The sequence below is a fragment of the Anoplophora glabripennis genome, unplaced genomic scaffold (assembly GCF_000390285.2).
Source record: "Anoplophora glabripennis isolate ALB-LARVAE unplaced genomic scaffold, Agla_2.0 scaffold170, whole genome shotgun sequence".
NCBI lineage: Eukaryota > Metazoa > Arthropoda > Insecta > Coleoptera > Cerambycidae > Anoplophora > Anoplophora glabripennis.
The window spans coordinates 613,409-631,195 of record NW_019416299.1 but is presented as its reverse complement, the minus strand read 5'-3'; the positions used below and the strand labels follow the sequence as shown (position 1 = coordinate 631,195).

General features: G+C 32.8%; 1 protein-coding gene across 1 annotated transcript in view; it reads right to left on the bottom strand.

Moving 5' to 3' along the window:
- LOC108903957 (MOXD1 homolog 1) overlaps nt 1-15,160 on the bottom strand; it is a 63,171-nt gene extending 48,011 nt beyond the window's left edge. The window contains exon 1 of the mRNA XM_018706308.1: nt 14,961-15,160. The gene's annotated coding sequence lies outside the window, so the exon portion shown is untranslated. The remainder of the gene's footprint in view (nt 1-14,960) is intronic.
- Nucleotides 15,161-17,787: the final 2,627 nt, after the last annotated feature.

The window sequence follows — 17,787 nt, the reverse complement described above, 5'->3', positions numbered from 1 at the left end:
TAAACTTGATGACCTAAACCAGATTTCCACCCCAATTCATACCGTTTTTTGAAACAATTAAGTTTTTTTCAAAACTACCCTCTTTCTTTGAAGTCAGAATTTTTTCTTTATCAATTTAAACGTTATTTGCGGTAAAAATGTGAGAAAACCCTAAAAAATATTTCTTTCCATTTTAATCATGATTATGAAGTGTTTATTTAAGCTCAAAAAACTTGACATTTTAATTTTTTCAAAAGTTTGACTGAAAAAAAGAAACGGTTCGCTAGATCGAGATGAAACTTCACAGGGTTCTTCTGGGCATATCGAACTGTAAAAGTCATGCTTAACATTAGTCATTTCGTAAATATTTCTAATGTAGCCGTCAATTTTCTAAAAAACCATAAATTACCTTTTTTTCCTGCTTTTTAAAATTCGTGTAAGATGAAAAAAAAAAGAAATTTCCGAAAAGTTGCGGTAGCATGTTAGGAAATTTATTCCATTTCTCGAAACTGCCCTTCAATTCTCTGTACGACCATTTGTCGCCGAGATATCGATGATTGAAGACAAAATAGGATCCTTTTCCATTAAAAGTCCGATATTTCGATGAATAATGGTCATATCGAAATTTAAAAAAAAGGGAAATTGAAGCTGAATAAACAAGCTATCTGGTCCATGCAAAAGCTTAACTGAAAAAAAAAAAAAATTCCACGTCCGTGGACTCGGNATGTTGTTTGTGGTTGCCTATGTGACACATATTATTTTCCTTCCTCAAAACCTACATTTTTCTATAAAAAAAATCTCAGGGTGAAAAAGTTCGCTCATTTTTTCCTTATTTTCCTGGAAATATTATTTTCTTTGAAATTAAAACATGTTTTCACTCAACGTCATGACATTAATGATAAGCTTTTACAAAAATTTGAGACCATTCTATAATTAGTTTCGAAAAATTATGCGGTGTTGCCAGATTTATTAAAAATATTAAAATATTGATTTTTGAGGTCGTATTTGAAATTGTTTTCTTGCTTATATTATATCACTGAAAAGCTAAAAAAGTATATTTGCTCAAGCTTAAAATTCAATATGGCGCGCATAACAAAAAAAGAAAGTTGATGATGGTTTCACGCAACCGAAACGTCGTAATGAAAATCCAAATAAGTATACAGTGAAATTGTTGTGAAAAAGTGTTTTCAGATTGAAAAAATTCCTCAAAATAAAAAAAGTTCCAGACGATTTTCGAAAACGCCACATTTACTTTTTTCAAAATAGCTTAAGACCTGAACAGCTAGGACCGGTCTACAAGAGCCATTAAGTTAGCAAAAGAACTGTCTGAAACTTTCCCCATCTAACAATTTTCTTATCTCTTATACACTAATGCAAAAAATTAAAGGGTCAAAACAATTCCTAAAATTTTTCCGTGATTTTTGAGACTGTATTTAGGTGAAAAATGGTCGTATGGGGAATTAAAAATAAACATTTTGAAGCTCTAAGATCCTAGTTTTTAGATCTTTCGGTCGAAATGTTTTAGAAGCTACAGTTATCATGGAATTTTAAGAAATAGCGCGACAAAAAAATTTTGCAATTTTTTTTAAATTTTCCACGGACTTATTTCAGTTAAACCATTGCATGGACCAGATAGCTTGTTTATTTCATCTTTTACACGAATTTTAAAAAACAGGAAAAAATGGTAATTTATGGTGTTTTGGAAAATTGAGCCATTTTGTTTCAGTTAAACTTTAAAGAAAAATAGAGGGTCACGTTTTTTGAGCTAAAACACTTCATAATTATAATTAAAATGGAAAGAAAAGGTTTTCTCACATTTTTACAGTAAATACATAATGTTTAAATTGATGAAAAAAAAATTTTTTTTCTAAATTTTTTAATTTTTCTTTGTTTTTTTTTGGAAAACCTTCCGGACATTGAAGAAAACAAAATCCAATTGTTTCCAGCACGATTCGGCTTTTCCGTCCTATGCTTCTGTTGATCAACTTTTAATTAAAATAAAATTAAACTTGACCCAAACCAGATTTCCACCCCAATTCATAACGTTTTTTGAGACAATTAAGTTAATTAGACAATTTCTAATTAATTATTGGGCAGTCTCTTAAAAACAGTTTTTTTCAAAACTACCCTCTTTCTTTGAAGTCAGAATTTTTTCTTTATCAATTTAAACGTTATTTGCGGTAAAAATGTGGAAAATCTCAAAAAATATTTCTTTCCATTATAATCATGATTATGAAGTGTTTATTTAAGCTCAAAAAACGTGACATTTTAATTTTTTCAAAAGTTTGACTGAAAAAAAGAAACGGTTCGCTAGATCGAGATGAAACTTCGCAGGGTTCTTCTGGGTATATCGAACTGTAAAAGTCATGCTTAACATCAGTCATTTCGTAAATATTTCTAATGTAACCGTCAATTTTCTAAAAAACCATAAATTACCTTTTTTTCCTGCTTTTTAAAATTCGTGTAAGATGAAAAAAAAAAAAGAAATTTCCGAAAAGTAGCTGCAGCATGTTATAGGAAATTTATTCCAGTTTTCGAAACTGCTCCTCAATTCTTTGTACGACCATTTGTCGCCGAGATATAGATCGATGATTGAAGACAAAATAGGATCCTTTTCCAATAAAAGTCCGATATTTCGATGAATAATGGTCGTATCGAAATTTAAAAAAAAAGGGAAATTGAAGCTGAATAAACAAGCTATCTGGTCCATGCAAAAGCTTAACTGAAAAAAAAAAAATTCCACGTCCGTGGACTCGGAAAAAAAAATAGCGCGACAAAATTTTTTTGTCGCGCTATTTCTTAAAATTGCATGAAAGATCTAAAAACTAGAATGTTAGAGCTTCAAAATGTTTATTTTTAATTCCCGCTACGACCATTTTTCACCTAAATACAGTCTGTCGAAAATCACGGAAAAATTTCAGAAATTCTTTTGACCTTTTAATTTTTTGAATTAGTGTACGCCTCCGTTTCCAACTGGATTTTGACTCCTGGGAAGGCGTAGAACTTTGTATTGTTGTTTTTTTTTTGTAAAAAAAAAAATCACAAAATTTTCCAAGACGGTTTGAACTGAAATAATAGTCCGAGGTTTGGTTTACCGTGGCCCGAGTCAGTAGTCGATTGTATTTTTGTACGTCTGTCACTATCTAAATTTAACTGATGACAGCAATGTCGCCGTTTTTTCGCTATCTGCGATGATTTTGTAGGGTCCCCTCACATACTTCTATCCTATACCGATCATTTTGCAATTGACTTGAAGCCGAAAAGTGGGGCGACGTACCAGCGTATTCATACGCATGCGTTTACTTTACGGGTTTTGATTGGTTGAAAGGAACCAAGAACGGTGAGCGCCGAGCGGTAAAAAAGTCAAACCAAGCTAACCTAAAAAATATTAATATTCTCAGTTTTGTTTTGTTGTGCTAGTCTAGTGTTTTGGTGAAACTGTTAGGGTATAGTGTATATTTTAATAAATAAATAAATAAATGTATCTTTTCAGTTTTATTTCATAATCTGTTTAAACCTGCACTAATGCTTCTATTAATTTATCTTGTGTTGATATTTAGTAAAAATGTTTCAAAATTATACTCGATAAGAGCCTTCCTTAANTAGTTATTTATTTTTAAAACTTTGGCGTTTTTATTAACAATTATTTGCAGTTACAAAGAATGTCTAAATCAGTATCGGAAATGCAAGAAAGAAAATAAAAATATACATTTTTTCGGTTTCCTAAAGAAGAACAATTGTATGATTATTACTTTTTATATAGGTAATCTTAAATTGCTTATAAAAATTGTTTAAATATTACATTTTTATAATATAAATTGTTCTTTTAGATGTCGATAGAAAAATGTGGACACCCAGAATTAATAATGCATGGATAAAACGATTTCAAATTTACATAACTAGTGTAATACCTTTTGGAAGTTAAAATGACACATTTTCTATATTCATTATTCAGTTAGATAACAAATTTGATTGCTAATTGTATTTGTAACTACCCAGGAAACACCATTTATAATTTTGGTGAAGATGTACCTCCAGTTCAACATCCCTGTCCAAATTTTTCTTTGGACTATTTAATAAAGTAACATGTAATTCTGCGAATTTACTACCACATAAAATCTATTAATAAAAATGTTAGTAAAACTCCTAATATAAAAAATGTAAAATATTAAACGTGTATAATTTGTTAGTAGCTATTTTATTTCAACAAAAAATTAATGAACATTTAGCAATTTTATTTTAATATATTAGTTATCTAATTTATCATCCCGGTTAGACACTTTATCAATTAAGTGAAAATTGTGATAAATGTAGGTTTAAGCATTTTATGTTCATGTTCATTCAATATTTCGAATTGGCAACACTCTTCAGATATCAATTTTTATTGTCCAATCTGGCAACGTTTAGCATCCAGTTTAAATGGACAAGGTCAACGGCGGCATCTGTGCCTTATCAAAGGAGTGTCGCAGATGGGTTAGATATGTGCTATAGGTAATGATCAGTATAGGATAGAAGTATGTGGGTCCGCTGCACAGAGCGATTTGTGCATATTTTATATTAATTTTAATTGAAAATCTCTGGTTCGGTGATATTAGTTTAGTTTTCAATATATCAATACATGCATCACCAAAATAGTCCACACTGTATTTACAGGCAAATTTATAAAGATTTGGATTAGCCTGTACATTTGCATTGAACCAACGTCAAAAAGCAGCGTCTCCACTCGTTTCGGTCATACTCGGCCGCCTGAGACGGTACGATCACCTTCCTTTCCCCATATTCCAACCTCTGACGGACAGCTGGTTCCGACACCGTCTCCGATAGAATTCAGGTGGCCCTCCTCGGTCCGGAGATCCCGACGAACGGCTTTAATCAACGCTCTCCTATCTCGAATCTTGAATTTAAATAGTGCACCTGCCCGGCCGTAATTACAAAGTTTAAGCTCCGGTCGTAATTGAAAAACGTCTCGCGTAAAGCCGAGCGTACCGAGAACGCGACGATTTACAGTTTGAATATTTATGAAAACACAAAAGTCGAGGATTTTTCGTAATAGGTGGATGGGAAAAAATATGCGGGGCACGTCGCGCATCGTTGGGAATACGGCAAGCGGAATATACAGCACCTCATTAGGCGCAACAGGGTCGAAACGTGGAGGTTATTGGATCATCGAGGAATTTGGTGGGACCGCGGGAGAGATTCGACGCGATGTGGATTGTTTGAGAGACGTTTTTGGATGGACTTGTCACATTCACACGCGTAGTGCTCATCATTATGCAAATTACTTTGAAAACTTATAAAACTCTTTCATGTAACATTGTCGATTACGACTGTTTTAAGGAAATAAGAAATGATATTAAACCTTGCAATAGTTTAGCTTTTAAAAATTGTAAAAATCTAATTCAGAATTATCTGTCCTCAAATATAATCCATAGACCAATAGAGCGAAAAAAGAGGCTGTTTTTTACACTTAAATATTACACCAAATTTCCTTTTGAAAAATACTTAATAAATGAAAACCCAAGTGATTTCCCCAGCCAAGTCGTGAACAATTTTTTTTAAACAATAAAAACTGCAAAAAATTACTTTTTTTTGTTTTTTTTTCGAACAATAATGATGGAATCGTCTTACTCTCAGTAAGACTTTTGTAGAGAATAAAAAAACCTATAAAATGGCATTTTGTACGAACCGATCGATTCATTTTTTACAGGGAAAATCCGGAAAAACCTTTAATAGTCCAGGAAATATCGAGTTGGACGCGACTTTTTGTTTCGGCAAGCTGAATTTATCACTATAAATGCTGAATATCATGTACAATAACATATTAGTTTCCACAGTCATAAAAATGGGGGGAAGATTGTTTACATGCTGGTTAATTGTATAATTTTTACGTAAATTCTCGTATTTCCCTTATAACATTTTTCTGTTAATTTCCACGAGAAAACAGTAAAGTACTTTTTTTTTCGTCTTCAAAAGATCTACAAAACTAGCCAATATTGATTAGATCAAAAGTTATAAACAGAAGAAGTTTATTTATGACTTTTGAATTAAACATTTATAAACTGCTTTATTATTACTAGAACGTTTTGGCATCGCATCCTCTCATTACTTATCGCTGTCTAATTACTCACATGAAATCTGGAATCGGTAAATTGAATAGTTTACAAGTTACGGCCTTATAGACAAATTAACTAGCTATTAGTTATTATTAATTTCAAATTTGCAACCTGGAATTTTTGTTTTTGTTTTAGCCTTAGTTGCAAAATGAAATATACGACACACGAGCGTCATATAGTTATACAGGGTGTTCATAAATAAGTGTCGCAACGGAAAACTGTAAATTCCTCTTGAAAAAAGAAACATTTTTTCCCTCTTCCATTTTTCTCTCCGGGCTTTCGTTTTCGAGATCCACAGTGTCAAAACTTTATTTTTTTTTTAGTTTTTCGCCAATATCTTAGGAATCGTTTGAACTACAGAACTGATCTTTTGTACACACATTCTCAAATTCATTGGACGTGCCAGTGGTAGAGATTTTAAGGTATTGGTAAGGGTTCCCCCCTCCCCCCTAAATTTGACGCCACTGGAAAAATTGACTTTTGACAGCAAATTCTAAAGCGCCAATGAATTTTACACAATAAGAGTTCTCTTGGTTCATTGCTCTAAAGTCAACCGTTTTCAAGAAAAATGACTTTTTATGAACAAAAGCAAACATTTTGCTAACGTTTCGAAAATCTTTTGTAATTCAAAAAATAGGTAGTAATAATTAACAATTTTAACGAAATTTAACAACAGATAGGATTTTAACTTTTTTTTATCAATTTGGCGAGTAAAATTTACAGAAACTGTTCAAAATTACGTCCGTTGGCTTGAATGCACGCATTACATCTTCTAATCATGTTTCTTTCTGCCGCTGCGGCTTCACCTCTATCGGTCAACTTTTCGATAGTATTGACATGGATTTCATAAACGATGCATTTCGTTCTCCGGATGTTCTGTTCAGTTACTTGCACTTGCAAAATGTTCAAAATGCAAAATGCAAAATGTAAAAAATTTTCGAAACGTTAGCAAAATGTTTGCTTTTGTTCATAAAAAGTCATTTTTCTTGAAAACGGTTGACTTTAGAGCAATGAACCAAGAGAACTCTTATTGTGTAAAATTCATTGGCGCTTTAGAATTTGCTGTCAAAAGTCAATTTTTCCAGTGGCGTAAAATTTAGGGGGGGAAAACCCTTACGATACCTTAAAATCTCCACCACTGGCACGTCCAATGAATTCGAGAAGGGTGCGAAAAAGTAGCTATTAATAGTGGTAATGTGTGTACAAAAGCTCAGTCCTGTAGTTCAAACGATTCCTAAGATATTGGCGAAAAACTAAAAAAAAAATAAAGTTTTGACACTGTGTATCTCGAAAACGAAAGCCAGTAGAGAAAAATGGAAGAGGAAAAAATGTTTCTTTTTTCAAGAGGAATTAACAGTTTTCCGTTGCGACACTTATTTAGGAACACCCTGTATATTATTACATATTCGGAAAACTTATGAAAAGAGCTTTAAGTTAAAAAAAATCGTCAAGATTCGTTGAAAAACAACGAAGTTACAGACTGTCAAATATATTATTTTCAAGCGAATTTCGCTTTTTTAACGGCAGGTCTATGAATATTATCGTCATTTTCTTCGGACTCGCTATCGTTCGCTTCCCCCAGCCTTCCGCCGCGCCACGGCTCGCCGAAAATCAAGCCACCCACTGACTTTTTACAATATTTCTTATACACTTAACATACTTCCACAACTAAAATATTTTTACCTGGGAAAGTACTCGGGTTGCCGTTTATGACAGTATTTTTTTTGCCGCTACCAACCTAATTTGTTTAACAATAGGCCATCAACTTTGACAGTCTATAACTCCGTTGTTTTTCAACGGATCTTGACGATCTTTTTTTAACTTAGAGCTCTATTCATAAGCTTTCCGAATATGTAATAATATATAACTATATCACGCTCGTGTGTCGTATATTTCATTTTGCAACTAAGGTTAAAACATAAAAAAAATTTCCAGGTTGCAAATTTGAAATTAAAAAAAAAAAAATTATAGGTGAAATCTATATATTATTATGAAGAGAAAAATCAGTGCAATTGTGGAAGATCCTGGGGATCGTCCAGACTAATAATTAGTTAATTCGTTTATAAGGTCATAACTTGTAAACTATTCAACTTAGCGATTCCAGATTTCGTGTGAGTTATTAGACAGTGACAAGGAATGAGAGGATGCGATGCCGAAACGTTCTGATAATAATAACGCAGTTTATAAATATTTAATTCAAAAGTCATAAATAAACTTCTTCTGTTTATAACTTTTGATCTAATCAATATTTTTTGACGCTCGGCTAATTTTGTAGGTCTTTTGAAGACTCAAAAAAAAGTTCTTTATTGTTTTCTCGTGGAAATGAACGGAAAAAAGTTATATGCGAAAAACTTGAATTTACGTAAAAATTATACAATTAACCAGCCTGTAAATAATCTTCCCCCCATATTTATTTTTATTTAGCCTATAATGATAAATTCAGCTTGCCGAAACAAAAAGTCGCGAAACGGTCATTTCCCAGCCTTTTTTTCTGGGCTAAATGGGCTGTCACCGTAAGACCACAGAAGATAAAATTGTTTTATCTTCTGTGGTAAGACAATCTGTAGAGATGTTTTAAAATCTTATGAGCTTTGACCTTCATATGCGCAGAAACATAATTCCGACCGTCGCCTAAATTATTCTACATCCTAAAAACATTACACCTATTATTCACAGTCTCTCTCGAGCTGTAGCGTAAACAAGCCTTTGATCCGATTACAAAAATCATAATAAAATGCCCTATTATTTATTATTTTAATTTAAACAATAAAAAAATATATAACGAACGTTCGCCAGTTGACTTTATTGATGCCCGAGCGCCTTCATGTCTACTTGTAATGATGCACATGGTCTAATTCTGAGTCAATGTTTTCACAACGTGCTTATTAGAAGAATTATGGGGATACGCCACGCCTTTCGCGCATTTCGCGGCTCATGAGATATTAAAAGACCTCTACCTATGTAACTACGCGTTGGGCACAGCACAAAATTCTCTTCAATTTACCCCTTTCATTCGTCTTTTAATGCATATACAGTCGTAAAAATGAATTGCAGCCGCCCGCAGTTTACCGTAAATATCGGTTACCTGTTCCGAATCGTCTCGACTTCCCACATTCCCACCAAGATTTCGGTGCTTTATCATTTTTAATTAGCGACCGCGGAGTAGATTTAATAAGAAATCTGATAATCGGAGAGGTCCAACAACTGGATCGTTAAGACGAATTAATAGGCTTTAAAAAAAACATCTGTAGCGTCTGGCCGTAAACGCAGGTGATGTCAGGTCTTAGATTTGAATTTAGATAAATAAATGGCCGGTAAAGTCGGGTAAATATTCACGGTTCACGGAATCCCGGGATTAATATGCGCGGAGGAAGATATATTTTATTTTCGTTTCACATCAGACGCCGTGGATTGAATGTGGAATGACAGGCATAAAGTAAAACGTCAAGAGTGCCCTGTCGTGGAAGTTGAATCGGAACAGAAGTGCAAAATACAAGCCGTGCAATATAATTTATGAATAGACGTTGGGACCACTTTTCGTCTAAAAAAATTTATAACAAGCGGATTATAAGGATAATAGGATTTTTTTTCGTAAAAACTGCGCTTTTTCCGAGTATCACAACAACAACAATTAGTTCTCATGTCGAACCACACTTGACGAGGGCTACAAAAAAAGACGAAACGTCAACGCGTACGCCTCCAAAGCGTGTAGCTTCTCGTAGCGTTCTCACGGGGTTTCCAAGGGTACGCGTTTTATCAATATTTACAACCGGCCAGGTAGTAGTAAGCTCGGTTAATTAAAAACCAGTTTGAGCATGATCGATACCCACTAAACTAAATAATCGGTCTTGCCAGGCCGCGAACCCTCTCTTCTAGACTTTTTTTTATTTTCAGCAGTTAATGAGCGGTTGCCGTTTTTTGGTCGGATTCGAGATTGTTGGAAAAGGTAGTTGAGAAGGTTGTTGTAGAGAGACAGAATTCGAAAAATGGCATTTTTTTCACCAGTTACGAAGCTATCGCTATTTCCATTAGCATTATTCCAAGTGACTTTTTCTAAGCTCTATTTAAAGTAAACAAGTAGATGGTGACTTAAGGTATAACCGGAAGTGCTACAACCATAGCATTATTGTATTTAAAGAGAGCACTCGGGAAAACCCCAGTGCCCAAATTTTCAAAAGTCAAATTGAAATATTTAATGGGCAGTTACAGTACCGTAGACACCCTGTATACCTAATTCGATGACTATGTTTTTTACGTCATGAAATAATTTGTTATTAAATCATTGCTATATGAATTTTACTCTACAGAGTGTCCTAGTATTCCGTATACATGGGGCGAGGGGCGATCCGCTGATGTAATCTTCGTACGTTTGCCCTGGAATCTTTATGTAATCTACGTAATCTTATCTGTAATCCTCGCTGTAATCTATGTAATCAGCTAATGAATTTTCCAAAGAATGCCACAGAAACCTCGACAGAAACCTATATGGTGCGATTGGTGTGTTCCGAAGGGCAATCCGCCAAGGAAAAAACAGACGAAGATTACAAAATTTCTGAAATCTCTTGTAATGTATCTGCAGATTTCAATATCAATTCAAAAAATATTACAAATTTCATATAAATAATCAAGATTACAACACAGGTCAGGAGATTTCAGAGTTATTTTAGTAGATTTCAATGATTACTTAAGATTTCAATAGGATTATTAGAAATTAAAAGAATATTTCAAAATTTCTTAATAAGGTTTCAAGGAATACGGGAAGATAACAATAAGTTTTGAATGTCCATTTGAACAAAAATAATTGAATTAACTTCAAATGTCATTCATTTCATTCATTAACAGTAGTACTTTGATTAAGAATTTCCAGTATCAGGCATTTTTTGGGCAAAAATTGTAACATTCTGATTAAGTTTTTTATTCGAATGAACGTTAAAAACATTTTGTCATGACAAAAATGATAATGCTATTTTGAAAGTAGGTAAGTATTTTCCCAAAAACTAATAAATAAAAAATATATTAAGCTTTTATTAATACTTGCATTTAATACTTTACTTGTATACAGTGTGTTTAAAAAAGACGCGGCAATATTTAAGGGAGTGATTGCTCAGGTCAGTTTATAAAAAAAGTCCTATAAACATAGGTCCGCAAACGCTTCGTTACCGATCTACAGAATGTGAAATTTCATTAAAAAACAGTAAAAATTAAATTTCTCTAAAACGCAGCCCCTTATTATTACCTACTACAAACAACAGTATGTACCACATTTCAAAAATCAATCAAATTTGATAATTTGAATTTCTTTGTTCAATAATTTAAATTTCTCAATTAAAACAACATTGGGTTTAGGTGCGCAATAAAATGTTTTTTATTTTTTTACTCAATAACGGTGTGACGTACGGTGCGTATAATCTGAGGAAAGCTTTCTTCTTCATAATTGAACAAGGAATTAAAAAATTATATTTTTAGAAAAACCAGCGGGGTCCTATTTTTTTCATTAAAAATAGCTAGTCACTGGTAAGACTAAAAAATCGTTTTGTATTGCAAAGTACGCGTCTGCCATAGCTATTGACAGGCCTAAAATTTCATTATAATATCAAGAGGTTTTGGAGAAATTTAATTTTTACTGTTTTTTTAATGAAATTTCAACATTCTGTAGATCGGTAACGAAGCGTTTGCGGACGTATGTTTATAGGAACTTTTTTTTATAAAATGATCTGGGCAATCGCCCCCTTAAATATTGCCGCGTCTTTTTTAAATACACTGTATACAGGTAAAGTATTAAATACAAGTGTTAATAAAAGCTTAAAATATTTCTTATTATTTATTTTTTGGGAAAATGTTTATTTTATGTTACTTCTATTTTTTTATTTTTATTAGTTTATTGGATTATTATATTTTTATCTTTCAATAAAAATATATACTTACCTACTTTCAAAATGGCGTTATCATTTTTGTCATGACAAAAAGTTTTTAACGTTCATTCGAACAAAAACTTAATCAGAATGTTACAATTTTTGCGTAAAAATGATACTGGAAATTCTTAATCAAAGCACTACTGTTAATGAATGAAATGAATGACAGTTGAAGTTAATTCAATTATTTTTGTTCAAATGGACATTCAAAACTTATTGTAATCTTCCCGTATTCCTTGAAATATTATTAAGAAATTTTGAAATCTTCTTTTAATTTCGAATAATCCTATTGAAATCTTAAATAATCATTGAAATCTACTAAAATAACTCTGAAATCTCCTGAAATGTTTTGTAATCGGTTGAAAGATATTGTAATCTTGATTATTTATATGAAATTTGTAATTTTTTTTTAATCGATATTGAAATCTGCAGATACATTACAAGAGATTTCAGAAATTTTGTAATCTTCGTACGTTTTTTCCTTAGCGGATCGCCCCTCGACATGGGGCTACCACAGATAATTAATTAACAAAAGTATTATGTACGTACATAATAAATGTCTAATTTATTGTTTCAACCAGTGTTAGATTAAGACTATAATTTTCACAAGTACAGCGATAACAGTAATCTCCGAACAACTAATCCTCACAGTAATAGTGTACCAAGTTTCAATAAAACCTTACTGACGCTTTAAAATTATTTGAAAAAAAAGAAACAATTTTTTTTCGTCGAATTTGATGCCTTCTACCGGTTCAACGAAACAACTTAGGATAGAAGTAAGTTTAATTAATCTGCTTATTTTGATCGCAAATAACTGTGGTAGCTCCACGTACGCGGAATATTGGGACACCCTGTATAATCTACAAATATTTAATTAAATAATACATAGAAGCATCATAATTCGGGATTGATTACAGATGTTTTGAAATAGATTTAGGGAAATATCAATTATTGTTAACGTTACAGAGACCAAGACCAAAAGAACGAAAAATGACCCGATTTTCGACATATTTTTCCCTGTAACATTGAAAGTAAGCCCTAAATAAAAAAAAGTAATTCTTTATTTTTTGTTTATTTGACAATTTTCTATATAGTTACAACAACTGCAAATCATAGAAGTTGTATTTTGCATTAACAATGGGCGAAAAATAGAAAATCATATGTATATTTGGAGCAATTTTTAAAATAAGTAAATATTTATAAATACATATTGATGAAACTTTGTGAACAAATAGTAAAACAACCTAGACAAGGTAAGGGTTTCTAGTGGTGGTGGTTTAGGCAAGTTTTTATTGTTTAATAGTTTGGAGTACTTAAAGCAAAATGGCAAGTGAAATTCGCGAATTGGTGAGTAGCAATGTTAATGTATTGTTAATTTTTTTATTAGATAAAAAATTTAGTACGTTGACTTTCGATGGTAAATTATTTATTTCAAAATTAAAACCTACGCCTGACATGAAAACGGATCATTTAGTAAAAATTGGTACAATAAATATGAGTGGTTAACAGGCACTGAAACCAAAACCAAATTATATTGCTAGAATTGCTTACTATGTAATGAAAAAAGTAAAACACCGTGGAACTATCTAGGATATTCAGATCTGAAACATATTAATGAATCCTTAAAAAAAACAGGAGCGATCGAATTAGCATTATTTAAATTACTTATTTTAAAAATTATCCCAAATATACATGATGATTTTCTACTATTTTTCGCCCATTGTTAATGCAAAATTCAACTTTTTTGATTCGTAGTTATTGTAACCTCATAGAAAATCGCCAAATAAACAAAAAATAAATATTTTTTTTTTATTTAGGGTTTATTTTCAATTTTACAGGGAAAAATATGTCGAAAAACGGGTCATTTTTCGTTCTTTTTGTATGTTTGTTGTTCCCCTGAATTTAGCAATGGTTTTTCGGAATAGTCAAACTCGGATTCTTATTCTACATAATATTTGGGATTTTTCTGTACAACAAAATAGATGACTTCAAATACAAACACCTCGAATTTGTTCGCCTGGACCATATACCTACTTGTTTATTAAAAGTTGCTTTTCTGTAGTATAATCTGAGTCTTTCACATTGTAGAGTACATACTTATGTATAATAAATATTAAATAGACAGTCAAGTGTGAGCCTTTTTGGTATTCATAAATTTAGTTTGTCACAAAGTACATTAAAATTAAAATACGTATAAAGCTTAGTCCAGATCTATATTATTTTGCTTGTAAACATACAAAAAAAAAACATAAAAGCTTTAAAAGTTGTATGCAAACATGTGTAAAAACATTTATACAAATGCCTTGTTTATTGTTTTTCATCGAGAATAGAAAATAAAAAGTTTTAAACTCAAACATGTGCTCCAAACAAGAGTTTAGACATGTCTGATCACAAACATGGACAAATTCACAGCATAGCAATTCTATATTTTGAATTTTGTGCGGGTATAAATAAATCATACATTCAATTAATCTTTCGAAATCAGTGAGTGTCATCTTTAAAACGTTGTCAAGACTTTGTACCTTTACTCTGTAAAAAATCATTTCAAAATGAGAAACATGTAGAAAGCCTGCTTGATTGAAATATTGAATCCAAATGAATGATTTTCTAACGTGAACAGACATTTTCTGCCCTTAAACTTTATTGAAGTGCAAACAAAAACATTTTTACACCGCGAGTTCGTTTAAAAACATTTGTGTGGTAATATTGTTTGTAGATCTGGATTAGATTTAACAAAAGACAAAATAACTCTGACAATACACATTGGAGAAACTAACTTTATAACAAAAAATTTTCCAGAATCCCGACTTTTATGCCTTGAGCAATTACACTAATTAGCTCGATGAAATCATACGTAATAAACGCGGTATGACGATCCTCACAAACAAACCCAACAACAAACTCTGGTCTCCGATCTCTGTGAACGCTAAGAGCATCGCATAGTTAAAATTCTCACCGAGGATTCGCCCTGATAATCCAACAAAGCACGCTTGTCACAACACACTAACTCGCGTAAAGCCAACAATGAATGAAACTGAACACGATCCGGCCAACTCGACGTTACCGTCATAAAAAATATTCATATGTCAAAAACGTACGCTACCCGCAACGATCACATCATCCACTACCGGCGTTCCACAGCCGACTGAAAGAAAAACGATCCGCGGCGATCGCAGAAGAGGTCGTGGTGCATGTGTGTGCGACGCGATGGTTTGCCTGGCCTCGTAGGTAACAACAACGCTGCCGGCGGTGAGCCGGTGCCTTCGGCGACCCTCTTCCTTCCAATCGGCAGTCGCAGGCTACCTACAGATGGGCGGAGCGCGCCGTTTGCACCACTGTTTAAAATACAATAAAAAAAGAAGTATAAAGCATAAAACCACAACATAAAATCCTATGTACAGAGTGTCGCAAAATCGATGATACATGCCTACTGTGAGGATACAAGTGGTGTTAAATGGGACTAATGACGTCATCAATTATATTTTTTCCTGAAACATACCCAATTTTTTTTCCCTGTTAAACAGCTCTATTTTTTTCTATTAAACTTTTATTAGAAAAATGTTTCTGTATTACTTCCCGTTTAAAAGTTATAAACAATATCGTCTTAAAGAGTCTCAAAAGAAATGCCACCTAAAAATCACATTCGATGTGGAAGTATCAAGTAGTCGTTGGAAAATAATTGAATTTTCGTTATTTGAAGTGCATAAATGTCACAGAATAGTTGTCATTACTCAATGCGAACGTCAAACGTATAACTTTTGTACTTACAAAACGTTTTCTCATTCAGAAAAAGTCGATATGTTACTAATTTACGGCGTCGAAAAAAAATTCAAGAAGAGCTGTTGTAGAATTACATCGAGAAAGGTATCCAGAGCACCTCATTCCTGATCATAGAACCTTTACAAGAATGAAGGCTACTTTGCGACGAAATGAACATGCATTTTCTGGTCGGAAAAATCAAATAATTCACCGAAGTGTAAGAAACAATGTTAATACAGCTGGAGTGTTACAGTATTTCGAACAAAATCCGCGAAATTCTATATGGCAAGCTAGCCGGGAATTGAATTTGGATAAATCAACCGTTCAACGAATTTTTAAGGTCAATGGGTATCATGACTACAAAATTCACAATTGGGAGTATTTGCCTGAGCGTCACATTGAAAACATATTTAATTTTATAGCTCAAATTGTAGTAAATGTAGAAACTATTGATCAGAACCTTTTTCGACACGTTCTTTGGATGGTTGACAGTCAATTTGTCAGTAATGGTTTGCCAAATAGGCGCAACGAACACTACTAGTTCATTAAAAATCTCCAAACCATCCGAAAACCAAGACCATTTTGGAGTAAATGTAGGCATTTAATTGGGCCTTATTTTTATGAACATATGTTGAACAGCGTGAGTTACCTAAATTTCCTACAAGAAGAACTTCCTCCACTTCTGGAGAATAAGCATTTGCAGCTAAACAGAAACTCTACCCCACAAGGCCGGAATTATGCAGCAATATTTAGATAACACTTTCCCAGAAAAATGGATTGGGCTTAATGGAGCTATTCAGTGGCCCGGAAAGTCACAAGATCTAATACCCCTCGATTTTTTTATGGGGGGTTTTAAAAAATAAGGTTTACAAAACACCTTCGCGAGATATTAATCATTTGAAAGAAAAAATCACAAACGCTTATACCTAATGACTTAAACTGCGAAATGTTAAGAAATGCAGCCTACAAAGAAGTCAGGCGAAGATTGGATATGTATGTAGTATGAAAGTGTTTGCCTCATTTATTAAGTTTAGTTATTGTTATCATCACCTTTTGTTTTAACTGTATTAAAGAATCATCAAGTTTAATTCTCTTATTTATTCTTAATGACATTTATGCACTTTAAACAACGAACATTCAATTATTATCCAACGACTAGATTTTTTTTTTTAAACAACAGATTATCTCGAAAACGGTAAGTTTTAAACACCATGTACATTTAATAAACTCTACCTAATATTAACCAAGAAATTAAAAAATGCAATAATATACAGTGTTCCAATTAAAATATTATTACGATTTTCGCTCATCTGAATTTGCCGGTTTACGCCGTGGTTTACAGTGTTGGTGCAAATGTCGCGCTTCCATCGCATCCGCTGAAATCATCAACTCTGGCCAAGAACCGAGACGAGTGGTTGTGTGAAACGCCCCGGGGCTCCGCATTGAATCTTGCTCGAAATACTACTCATTCATAACCAGTAATCTTCTCTCGTGTACGCCGAATACCAGTCTGCAGTTTACGCTTTACAATACGCCAAAGAAACTTAGAAGACGTTCTTCATTTTTTTTCCGCGCGCCGACTCATTATTTTCGGCGCTGCGCGTATTTGTTCGTTCGTTTTGTTCGAAAAAATTATGTAGGCCGTGGCGAAAAAACACGCGAGAACAAAAACGGGCGTCAGTCACGCTATATTTTTTTTCGGGGGCTTTTGTTGCGGATTGCTCTGCTTTTTATCAATTACGTTATTTTTTGGTGAGTGCGTCTGTAAAAAGTTAAATTGCCTATAATCCGTTTCCATACGAGTATTATTTCCGATTATAGGTTACCTCACTCGTTATTAAATAAATGTTGTAAATAAATGTATCTACCCATCATCATTTGATCTTAGAACTGTTTGTATTATACAGGGTGTCATAGAAAATAGGGTCTATTCTCTTGTCTATGTTTGTTTATTAAAAAATTATGGAGTGTTGTAAAATCTTTAACTTGCTAAATATCAAAGCTGCAGGAATTTTTTTGTGATC